This window comes from Sycon ciliatum, chromosome 12, assembly GCF_964019385.1.
Source record: "Sycon ciliatum chromosome 12, ocSycCili1.1, whole genome shotgun sequence".
In the NCBI taxonomy this organism is placed as follows: domain Eukaryota; kingdom Metazoa; phylum Porifera; class Calcarea; order Leucosolenida; family Sycettidae; genus Sycon; species Sycon ciliatum.
In genome coordinates, this window is record NC_088654.1 from 2,457,603 (window position 1) to 2,470,608 (window position 13,006).

The 13,006-nt window shown below is 46.1% G+C and overlaps 1 long non-coding RNA gene across 1 annotated transcript; it reads right to left on the bottom strand.

The window, feature by feature from the left end:
* Positions 1 to 2,880: 2,880 nt before the first annotated feature.
* Positions 2,881 to 12,613, bottom strand: LOC135828611 (uncharacterized). Its single transcript, XR_010555725.1, has 3 exons — positions 12,526 to 12,613; positions 6,846 to 7,115; positions 2,881 to 2,952 (listed from the first exon to the last, which is right to left on the bottom strand). It is a non-coding gene; the product is annotated as an uncharacterized LOC135828611 (long non-coding RNA).
* Positions 12,614 to 13,006: the final 393 nt, after the last annotated feature.

A 13,006-nucleotide genomic window follows, 5' to 3' on the forward strand; every position in this document is an offset into this window, starting at 1 on the left:
CATCTGCAGTGTCTCCAAAACGCCCATGGATGACGCCTGATCTGGTAAATAATATCCGTACAAAGCGCAGGTTATACAGGAAATACCTCCACACGGACGGCTGAAGACTGGGACCAGTTCACAACTAGGCGAAACAAGACAACAACTCTTCTCCGCAGTGCCAAGTCCAAATTCGTTCATAAACCAGCCAATGCCGACAACCACTGTGACCAAACCCATACAAACCGCCCAAACCTCTACAAACTTATGAAGACCCTTCGAATTTCACCAAGAAAGGAAATGCCAGCTTTGAACCATGATGGCAGGAAGCTCACATCAAACTTAGATCAGGCAGAAGCATTCAACAGCTTCTTCATTTCAGAAAGCAAGAAGTCCGTCTCAGTTGACAACGAGCCAGTCCCCGACATCCTTCTACCAACATCCGGCGAGAGAGAGCTTGCCCAAAGCACAACCACACCCGCCGAGGTAGAACAGCTCCTAGGAGCCCTTAATCCTTGCAAAGCCCTGGGTTTGATGACATCCCAACAAGACTCCTCAGGAACTTCTATCTTCACTTATTTTGAAGGCAGTTTTGGGAACTTCTATCTTCACTTATGACTTTGACAGCCATTTATTATCTATTTGACCCATATTGCATGTCTCTCGGGCTAAAAAGAGGCAATTTACATGTACGTTGCTATGGTAACCATGGAAATTTTAGTAAATAGGCCATAACTCTTGAACGGACAACTTTGGCACATTCTGGTTTTCAGGTGTCATTTGCTGGTTGTTATGCCATTCCAAATCCATCAAAAAATCCTTCCTGGACAGGGTGTCACACTAACTTCTTATTCCTTGGACTTTTGTTGACTTGGCTCCTAGACTATGCTGGAAGATACCAATGACAAGGAAGACGAGTGGTTCCCGGAGTGTGAAAACGAAAAGCAAAGAGAAGTTTTTAAGGTGGCTCATGCCGAAATACTTTTTCCGAAAATTCACCAGTTTGACACCTTTTTTTTGCAATGCTATGAGTGTCCAGAATGAGAAAATCAATACAGTCGTCCCTCTCTAATCCGGCACCTTTTGCTACGGCGTTTTCCGCTGGATTAACGAGGGTGCTGGATTAAGAAATCCTGCCCTCTGACCCGGCCCTACCCAATTGCATGCATGTATCATACGTCAAAACGCAGAGTTTTTCCGTGTCGACCCAAGTATTTGGTGCACGGCTTTATATTCTCAACTTTTCTCGAGGAATATACACAGTGATAAAGTGATAAAGTAAAACAGAGAACATGTTCACATGTACTCTTGCACACACACGCACACACGCACACACACGCCTGAAAATTGGCAGAACACTACTCCTTGCTAGAATAAGAAAGTATGGTTGACTACTTAGCCGTTGTCTCCTGGACAACATTGACCCTCTTGAGAAGGCCACGCAAGCAGTCGACATCATGCAGGTCGAACGTTGTAGTTAGTTGTAGAACATCAGTACCGTCGGTCAGTGTCGTGCAATGTTATCGCATAAGCTGATTGTTTAGTAACTGGTGATGTTAGTGGACATTATAGTGTAACTTGTAGTTCCTTGGTCCTTCTCTTTGTATAAATTGAGTTAGGGTTCGGAAAAGTCCTAACAACCAACCGAACTGAACTTTCCCGCGCGAGGTCGAGTACAGTTGTCAACTGAACTGTACTCTGAAGTTGCCCCGCGCACGCGCGGCACTGACCAGACCGGCCTAGCCTGGCCTGGCAAGGAGTGCACCTGTACGGTACGCGATTTACGACTGTCGGATTATGAAATCAAACTACGTGCAGTTTGAGCGATTCGTTTCAAAAAGTCACTGCCGGAGGCGGAATTCAAGTGCCGGATTAGGATGCAGGAATTGAACGAAAAAAATCGGTTTCGTCAGAAAGTGCGCCGGTTGGCAAGGGTTCCGGATAAACAAGTGCCGGATTAGAGAGGGACGACTGTACAGGTATTAGGGTACGTAATGGGGCACTTTGGAGGGGTTATGGCCCTTCGAAGTAGCCCGAACAAGGCGTTCTCTAAGAAAGAGACAGGTTTGCATTGAGGACAATAAAATGCTTCCAACTTCCATCTGTTGCTTCATGTAATCATGTTAGTAATTCCCATAGTATCAGAGCATGTCACAGAAGCTTTATATGCCAAAAGATACACTGGTTGAAAGTACAGGCTTCTGCGTTAGGAGATGAAACTGGTATTCTGAACCGCAAAACGATACGGTGCCCAGAATGCTTTGAAATTTAAATTTTGCAAAGTTGGCCTGAAAATGATTGAAATTTTCTTGCTAGTTGCATCGCACTACATCAGTATCATGCAGTTATGTCAAAATGATGTTAGCTCATTGGACTCGTTTACCCACTGTTTACAGAAATATGCGAAGAAATGATCATCTCTCGTAATTGATTCCAGTGGATTTGCCTAAACAATGTGTGATACTAGTGGTCCTGAATTCCAAAGAAAGAATTGAAATGTACTTATATCATAGTTTAGTACATGTGCAAGCCTGCCAAATTGAAACAAATGAAAAGCGATTTCCTGTTTGTAAAAGTAGGTTTTTCTCTTATTTCTTGACATAATAACGTGGCTTGCACACTAGCGAAATTTTGGGAGTAACAGCTTGCCCTCATGATGCTTGAAACTTTGAACAAAAATCGGACGGAAAGTGGTTTTGAACGCCGATATTTTTCGCGATAACGGCCCGAGCTACCTTAAAATCAAACTCCTCGGCTCCTCGAGGAGCAATATAATTATACTGATTTAAAATCAGTTTGGGTATTTGTAAAGATCCTAGTGATTATCAAGAATTCAGCCCCTGAATATGTTTGCTTGCCTTTGTGTGCTTCCGCACACTGGTTCTGCTCCACAGTGCTTACCATCATATCGACAAGAGATATCATCAGCCATTGTTTTAGACTCCATTTGATCATCTTGTCGAGGAAGGCAGGCTAAAAATATGGGCAAACAATAGAAGTAGGTCATTGATCCAATCGTTTTTTTTAGGAGAAAAGAAATAATACTATGTTACGAGTTATGACTAAAGCGGGATTCACAGAAGCTTTTTTGCGATGCGACACGCGATGCGACAGGCGCGAAACCGGGAAAACCCCAAATCGCAGCCATGTCGCACCCCACGCAACTGACGCAACTGGGCCATCGCATGCCATCGCAGAAGTTGAGCTTGGCTCAACTTTTGCGATGCGATGCGATGCGACAAGCGATTTGGTGTACGATTTTGACCTTTTCTACAGCAAAGTTGTACAAAGGTGCAAGAGTTGCCTATAAATTTTTACAAGTTGTGTCAAACCGCGCGAATATCATGGTGACGTACCCAAATCAGCAAAACTTTGTCGCATCGCTGACTTCTTCTGTGAATGGTATTTTGCGAGTTCGCATCGCACGCATCCATCGCAGATCGCGTCGCATCGCGTGTCGCATCGCAGAAAAGCTTCTGTGAATCCCGCTTAACAGTTCATCAAGACTATAATATATTAATTATTTGTATTTTGTATTATTTATATTTTTAAGGATTTTCCAAAGGCTTTGCGCCTGTCGAGGGGATCTCCTGCAAGAAGAATGAAATGAGAACTTTATGTAGAGGGAGCAGTTAATCAAGGATAGGCTAAGGAAATAGATCTAGGCATACAACAACTGGTAAGTAAGGAGTTGGGATACCGTCAGTGGAATGAATGTATCGGCTAAAATGCTGATAGGGAGAATACTGGAATTCAGGAGGCTGGTTATAGAGGTAAAAGAAGGCGGTAGGCAATTCCATAGCATTGCGGCTTTGTTGGAAAAGAGGGAAGAAAAACGAACATCGTGATAATTGATGTTAAGTTTGTTGCGCGCATAGTGAGATGGTCTAAGACCATGATTGAGAAACAGAGGGTACCAGGTTCAAGTCCTGCTTGGAAGCAGAAGGATTTTTCCCAGCCAAGCTGCGACCCACAGTTAATTGGGAACTCGTGGCCTGGCACGAGGAAAACATGGATGCAGTGAATGGGATTTTCGGTCTTTGACCACATGCTGGTGTGCTGATCTACTCACCTCCCACCGCTTTAGGAGCTGCATCTGCGCCTTGTTCCTTGAAGGGTGGGGCGTTCCTACGGATGTGGAAAACCATGCCTCTATATAGAGAAACCGAGTCTCACGCGAACCATGAATTTTGTTTTGTTTTTTGTTTGTTTGATCTTCTTGGACTTGAAGACAGTGAAAGGTGAACATGTTGAAGATGTCCGAGAGATATATGTATAAGGTTAAATAGAGTAACAAGAGCTGATATTTGTCTGCGAAAGTGCAACGACTCTAAGTCACAAAGGGCGTTTAACTGGGATTTCTTTTCGCATCAATCTACATTGACTTTTTTACGTAGCAAATACTTCCTAGCTACTTTGGCTTGTAAATATTTAAACGCTCCAGCTCAGCTTTGGTGATGGCACAGGTCCAGGCCGAGGTGGCGTGTTCCAGGGCGGGTCGGACAAAACCTTTATATAGAAGTAGAAAGGCTGTGGAGGCAAGATGCCGTCCCATGAAGCATAGCAGATTAACACGACGTTGGGAGGCTTTCAGGATGGTCTGAAGGTGGATGGTGTTGGACTGGTCGGGTGTTAAATACACTCCAAGATGCTTCGCAGCTTCAACGATGGTGATAGGTTGGGAAGAGAGCCGGATAGGGTGGTCGTTACTGTAGTTACGGATCTGAGTCGTTTTGGCTGGTGAGTACTCTCCACCGACGTTGCTGGCCTATAGCTGGTAGGCATAAATGTCGCTCCCTACACGAGATTGATTCCACTGCAGGGAATTCTTGTTATCATGTACATACAGAAGAGTGACATCGTCAGCAAAGAAGCATGGGGTGCAGTAGGTGATTAATAAGGGCAGGAAATTAACAAATAATAAGATGATAGGCGCAAGATGCGATCACTGCCGAACTCCACGGGTGAGGACCTTGGCTTAGGAATACTGTCCTTCCAACCTTACAGACAGCTTCCGCTAAGATAAGAAGCTTTGGAGCCAGGCGACTTCTGGCCTATCAGCAATTCCTTTAATGCATTTTGCAATGCTTGATGATCCACACGATCAAAAGGTTTCTTAAAGTCGAGGAAAAACACAGTCTAACTTCAGCTTCTTGCCATTGCACTCAGCCATTTTGATGTGTCAGCAAGAGCAATTGATCCTCTTGGGGATGTTTCAGAAACTGTCGATATAGTCTATTCTGCCTTGATTTCAGCTTCTGTAGATGGGCATTGTTCCAGGGTTTTTTGTTCCTGTGCCCGGTAGTAATGAGCCGCCATATCATGCACTTGTCGAACAGAGCCATAACATGGTTGTGCCAAACAGTCGAAACGTAGTCGATATGCACACCACCCTGGATTCTTTCAAGTGGAGGATATCTCAGAAGAAGTGTGGTGAACAAGGAGTGGTTAATGCACCGCATATCCCGGATCCACTTGCTTTCCTTACTACTGGTGACAAGCTCACGTGATGTGGGTACAGAGAGATGGACGTGATGACCAGACAGTGATCAGCAACAGGTGAGAGAATCTTAGATGGTTATGGGAGGTCTCGCCGATTGGTTACAGTCAGGTCAAGGAGTGAATTCGAGGTTGGTGTGGGCCTTGTACCATGTTCAGTATTTTCTACACAGAGGTCGTAGGTGGTAAAGAGTGTGAGAAGGGCTCGGCGTCCGGCTGTGTCGTTAGGGTCTGAAGGTTTCCAGTGGGAATGACGTGCATTGAAATCTCCAGCTAAAATACAGTTTCTATCATGAGCAGGCGTTCTAAGCATTGGGTGAACATGAGGACTGGATGCCTAGGAGGACGATATATTCCAACTATACATTGCGAGGGAATGGGCATGAAGTTTCAGCACGAGCATTTTACAATCATGTTCCTCCAGGGAGGGAATGCGCTCACATAGCGTTTTCTCACTCCATCCACCACAATTTCGCCCAACTCATATTCTAATGCTTGCAACCCCAAATCGTGCCAATACAGGCTTTAGCTTTCGGTACACTCGCACTTGCCATTTGCCAACTGCAAGAACCGACCACTGCCTGGGTTCCCCTCTGTACAAATCTCTCCATTATTTCCATGGCCTCTCATCAACGTTACGCGATATTCAATCACCAGCTTTGTTTAAGCAAAATATATCAACCATGCTGCTCAAATCAATCTGCTCGTGCACGAGCAACGCTCACCTGTACATCTAGTTTGATCACTGCTAGCCATGAAGTTTCCGCATCATACTAATCTTACTATAATTATTATCTCTTATTGGCCACAGGCCATCGCGAGAATAAAGATTTGAAACAACAACAACAACAACAGGAAGCAAAGGAAGCCCGCATCCTGCATTTCGACTTCGTGCTCTCTTTTCTTTTGTTCGGTGTGTGTGGACGCGATGATTCGGGTGATGGTGTTGCCTGATGTTGAGGTTTCTGCTCCGCCAGTTGCCGTTCTCCAACTCTGTCACAATCCAATGCCTCAAATGCAATGCATTTATTGGCCACAGGCCATCGCGAGAATAAAGATTTGAAACAACAACAACAACAACAGGAAGCAAAGGAAGCCCGCATCCTGCATTTCGACTTCGTGCTCTCTTTTCTTTTGTTCGGTGTGTGTGGACGCGATGATTCGGGTGATGGTGTTGCCTGATGTTGAGGTTTCTGCTCCGCCAGTTGCCGTTCTCCAACTCTGTCACAATCCAATGCCTCAAATGCAATGCATTTATCCTATTTACGGCTCGTAAAGGGTTTTATAACCACGTTATCAGCTCTTCTATGAGCTTGTATGTGTAAAGAAAGAAGTCTCTCTTCTAAACAGAATGAAGGTAGACTTACGTATCTCGCACACTACGTGAAAAAGTTGGGACAGGTCTACTGGGACAGCATTTGTAGTCAACGCCTTGTTATTCTTGAGAGGTAATCCTCTCCACGCCACTCTGTTACGGTCTGCCAAGCCAATTGAGCACCCATCGTGGAACGACGCTTCAGAGAGAATTGTGCCATTGTGACTGCTACACAGTGCTTTTGCTGAAGTGTAATTGAATAGCCTCTCAGTTATTCTTGTGATAATTGTTGGTGCCCTGCAAATTCTTATGCCGGTCAGCCCTTCAGTCATAAAAAAGAGATCAGGTACAAACACAGACCATGAGAACAAAAACCATGTGTGCAAGGATCCTGCAAAAACCACCTGGGTGTGCGTCTGTGTGTGTGTGGGGGGGGGGGGGGGGCATGGCTGATCACAAGTGCGATCATACATGTATGTGAATTCAGTGGATTGAGGGAGGGGGGCTTCGGGGTTAGTCAATTCACATCTAAACTAACACAGTTAATAATGGAATGTCATCAGGTACAATGAAAATCAACATACTTTTGTAAATCGACCTTCTTTCCAGCGTGTCTTTTCACTGAGAACGAAGCAAAGGTGGCCGAATGAAGTCTAGAGGAAGAGAGTCATCCTCTCCACTTTACCATCACAACACTGGCATAAATACGAAACGAAACAACTGAAAACATCCCCAAGAAAACTGTACGTCTACCGCCGCGTTGACTTTGGTCTGACAAGTTTCTATTACCATCAAAATACACAAGGAGCACTCGAAAAATCAGCTAGAGACGGACTTTGAAGCTCTCTATTCCTTTTCCAAGTCACGAAAGTCGTGTCTCGACTTTCAAACCGGGAACAATATACACATTGGAAAGGCTTCCTGTCTGAAGCCTTTCCATACTGGTACTCGATGTTCCAGTTTTGTGACACGAGAATGGCACGAGAATTAGTGTACCGCTGAGTGTACCGCTATACACGTGGTCGACACGTAGTTGACACGTTGTTGATACTTTTTTGACACGTGACTCCGTCAACGGTCTGCTTTGTGCCAATGCCACTCGGTAAACGCCGATGTCGCGTACGACAAAGACGACTATCCCGTACGCGAAATAGTTGAGAATTGCATGACGTGGACCTGACGGCAAGGACAACTGCGAGGAGGCCCCTTTCGGTACCCCTGACGGGAAGGAGAACTGCAGAAGTCGACGAAGTCGAACGAGGAGGCCCCTTTTCCGTACCCCATACTGCAAAGTGCCATTGATGGATACCTTTTGCACCTGGAACGACCCCTTAAACGCTGTCGCGGCGACTATCCCGTACGCGAAATAGTTGAGAACTGCTGACGTGGACCTTTTGCACTTGGAACGGCCCCGTAAACGCTGTCGTGTCGGCGGAGTGAATGTGCAGGGTACTAGGGTGAAAAGAATTGCTGCAAAGACGTCCCCTCTACTAGGCTCTAGGCCTTTGCCTTTGGAGACATCGTCGGCGAACTGAATGCGCAGGGCGAAAAGAATTGCTGCAAAGACGTCCGCTCTAGGCCTTTGGAGACATCGTGGGAACTCCTTCCGGTACTATACAAACTGCTGACGTGGCCGTGGACATGTACATGGAGAGTCATGGTGGGACTTCATGTACATGGATACATGGTGGGAATTCCTTCCGGCACCCCCGTACCGCAAAGCCAACGGTGGCAGGAGAAGTGCAGACGTGCAGGAAGACGAACGAGGAGGAACGAGGACGAGCGAGCAATGGCAGGACTGGCTGGACCGTAAGTAATAGCTGAATTGTGCATGACAACTTGACATCCATGCGGCACTCGCCACTTGCCACTGCATATTTCTTGTCCACTAACAATGTCTCTCCTCTGCCCCCTGTGTGTGTACACGGCCCTGTTGCTGAATTGGCCCGATGAATCGAATGTCTTCCGCAACTGGAACGGCCCCGTGAACGCTGTCGCGTCGGCGACTGAATGCGCAGGAGGGAAAATATTGCTGCGAAGACGTCTCTTCTAGACGACGGTAAGGCACCCCATTGATATGTTGCCAGTGTGTGCCAGGGTATCGCGCGATGGTGAATGAGGAATGATGAAGGGTACGGTGGGACTGTAGACCTGTTACCTTCTACTAACACGTTATCAGGTGGAGAGTGTCTTGTACTCACGTTATCAGGTCGAGAGCGTATTGTAGTCACTCTCTCTATTCCTGTACTTCATTACGTTTAAGGTGTACGTATAACTTCTCCAAAAAATTTAATGGTCCACAGTCGTGTCGGAAGGGTACGGTGGGACTGTAGACATGTTACCTTCTAACACGTTATCAGGTGGAGAGTGTCTTGTACTCACGTTATCACTATATCAGGTCGAGAGCGTATTGTAGTCCAGGGGCGTAGCACCCGCTACGACTGGTACGACCATGGCCGTACCACTTTTCGAAAAGTGTGGTCCGTCCGGAACGTGCAAAACCGTAATAAAAAAATCAGGATCCATCGATGCATACATGTATATGCGCATCAGACTTTGACCTTGCTAGACTCGTAGATCTACTCGTACTGAGTCGTAGATCTGTTATGCATCTGCAGTCGTAGATCTACTGAGTACTGAGTCTGTACTCGACTCGACTGCACACTACGCCAGAAGTGTGCCAGAACGCGTTTAACGCAGGATTTTGTGTCCTTTTTACAAAATTTTCACGGGGGAGGTCCCCCGGACCCCCCTCCAACACGGCCTTTGGCCGCACCGACCTTCGGTCGTACCACTTCCAAAACCCCTCCTACGCCCCTGTAGTCACTCTCTCTATTCCTGTACTTCATTACGTTTCAGGTGTACGTATAACTTTTCCAAAAAATTTAATGGTTCACGTCTTCAGATAGAGAGCGTATTGCACCCACTGTCTAGTCTCTGTAGTGCATTGAGATTTTGTTGATCGAACATGAAATGGATACACAGACAAAGCCAGGCCAAGTACATGGCGAGATGTCGCCAGAAGAACGTCTTCAGGTAGAGAGCGTATTGCACCCACTGTCTAGTCGATTTTGTGGATCGCACATGAAATGGATACACAGACAAAGCAGGCCAAGTACATGAGAGAGTGGACGATGTGCAGATCGACACGGCCTGTGGGTACTTCATTAAAGTTACCCGTGACATAACTAGGAAAAAATTAATCACTGCAAAAACATTGCCAAGTATGTGAGCACTTTGGACTTGACAGTAGAGTGCACGGGCGACGTTGACAAAACATACCGCGGTGACTGTCACTATCATGACAGCAGGGCACATTGCACGCAGCATCGCAGATCGTGTCGAATTGAGCATCATAATATTGCAAAATTGCTCCTGTGCATGCAAGTGGATTTCATTGCACTTCTCAGTTTGGGAAATGCTCGATTATGACAATTCTCCGTGTGAGTGCACTAGCCCTGAACAGAAATGTACTTCAGAAGTAGGTGAACCGTTTGTGGTGTCTCATAGCCTACCTCACGACCTTCTGCTTTCTTTCTTCATCACTTGTATCTTGCAGGTTTATCATCCCGTGACGACCACATTGAAGTCTAAATTTGAAGTGTGAAGATGCTTCAGCAACCACATCGTACTTCTCTATTGCTTTTATTGTGCTTCTCCTGTGCATGTGTGTAACTTGTGGGGTAAACATGTGATGACATTGTATGCTGGCGACACGGTCAGATGTTCATGCGTCTAACGTACACCTGCATGTTATGCATTGAAAAGGGTTTGCCACTTGCGATCCTGGGACGAGTATCAGGTCCGCTTTGTCCTGTGTGGGCTGTATCAGATTGCTGTTCACTTCTCTATCTGTTGGATATGTGACTTTCTGCAAGTTTCTGGTGTATGATGGCCACGCCACGTCCTTGCTTGTCACTTTGTATGATATTACATTCTGTATTCGCTGCTTCCATGGCATGGTCTGCAAACTGCAATCCTTGGGCAAATGTCATGTTTGCTATGTTGTGCTTTGGCCGTCAGCTTGTCTACACGCTGTAGTTGAATTATTTTTGTTTCACAACTGACTTCCTCAAGTACGGTGGCCACTGCTTTGCATGGCATTATACATGAAGAATTTCCTGTTTGTGTCGTGTGCATGTGCGTATGTGTGCGTGGCCACGTGTGTGTGCCGTGTGCATACACATGTTTGTGTATCTGTGTGCGGGGTAGCCAGGCGGGGAGGGCTGGTATGTATCAGTGTGTTATTGCAGTCGCATGGCTACATACAGTACATCGCGCGCGTGGTCATCATGTTTACCTTCGGGGTTGGGGTGGGGAGGGAACAGAAAAAGAGCTGAAATTATCCATATAAAAATCGCTCTGTGAGCGGTTCTGAAAAACCTTTACTGGTACTGCCCCGTCGTAAAAGTAAGAAATTAGAACTGGCCCATTGTCCCCCCAAATGCGAACTGATCCACCTAAATCGCGAATGACGGGACCCGAACGCACCAGTAGCACGAGGTTCCTACCGGTGGATGCAGATGGGGACGTTGGTCCGGACCATAGGCCATGTACTGTACTAGCGGTAGGCTTCCCTATCAAAATAATAAATTCTACTGCTACTACTGGTGTTACCCTATGATAATTGCCGTGATCCTGTGCCCTCCCGACCTCGTGCTACTGGTGCGTTCGGGTCCCGTCATTCGCGATTTAGGTGGATCAGTTCGCATTTGGGGGGACAATGGGCCAGTTCTAATTTCTTACTTTTACGACGGGGCAGTACCAGTAAAGGTTTTTCAGAACCGCTCACAGAGCGATTTTTATATGGATAATGTATGTATGTTCCTTTTCCGCTGTACCACGAGCGCAGGTAAAGTTCACCAAAGTCCGCAGAGCAGCATCCATTCCGGCCAAACAGCTAAAATGCAAGTAAACCAGCAGTGCCATAGTACATGATGACATCAGTCCAGTCATGAAGTAAAATTAATATTCAATTTCAACAATTTTAGTCAATTTCAGTGTTTCTGCTGATTGTGAAAGGCACAGGCATACAGGATCAATTCCTTTTGCTTTGCACCTGACTTCAAAGTGCGTTGGGCTTTCACACCATGACACCAGGCATGCGCTATCGTCTCACACATTCGTTCTGTGCTGGTACACTCAGGGTTTCCGGGGTCAATTCAGCGCTTGTTACAATAACGGACATTTTCATACCAACTCCACCCAACATCCTCCCCCTTCACAATTTTAAAACGCTTCACGCTTTCTTTTTGTGCGCCTGACGAAAAGCAGAGTGCCACACCGCGCGCACAGCATAGGATATTGGAGCCTTCTTGAGGCGAAGTACCAAACCTCAAGGCCACATGATCGGGACCTGATGGTGAGCCGCATTGGGATTACACGAGACACTCGAATCAGCAAGGATCCCTCTCCTTTCTTCTTTGAAAACGACCAGTTCGGCGCAACTCTACAAAACAGGATTGCTCTACTTTTGGGCAAAAGCTACTGGTTGGTTTAATCTGATCACAGCTCATGTATTAGCTAGCTGTGCAGTAAAACCTGGTTTAAGTGACCACCCCATGGTGCAAACAAAACCGGTCGTTAAAGTCAGGTGGTCTTTAGAACCAGGTCCCACAGCGTCTGTGTAGAACTGTTGGTGCATGGAAAAGCGGTTGTGAAGAGCACATCGTCGCTAAACCAAGAGGTCGCTTACACCAGGTTTTCCAGTAAAGAAAGTAATTTACACTTACTATAACATATCGGCACTGAGCTCAATGTACCATAACGGTTGCATGTAGCTGATGGATTCCCCCACGGAAAGTATGTATGATCACATGTAAACTGAACAGTAGCGCCATATTGAATGAGTGAAGCATTACTCATACCAAATTGTATGTCTGGTACACTGCAGTTGAGCACTGGACATAAGGTCAACAGAGAAGAAGAAGAACAAGAACTAGAAAAGAAATTACCACTATTTCAACCTTGGTCTTAGAACATTTTCGACATGTCTGGCGAGGAGCCTCTCCAAACATGAAACACTCTGCACTTCAATGAAAACATTCACAGTTTGCGTGAGACTGGGCTGGAGGCCCGAGTTTTCCGCATCCGTAGGAGCGCCACTATCCTCTATGAATCAAGGCCCAGATGCAGCTCCTGAAGCGATGGGTGGTGAGTAGATCAGACCGACCCCAAAGTGGAAAACACCTAAAATCCAACTGGTTGCATAAA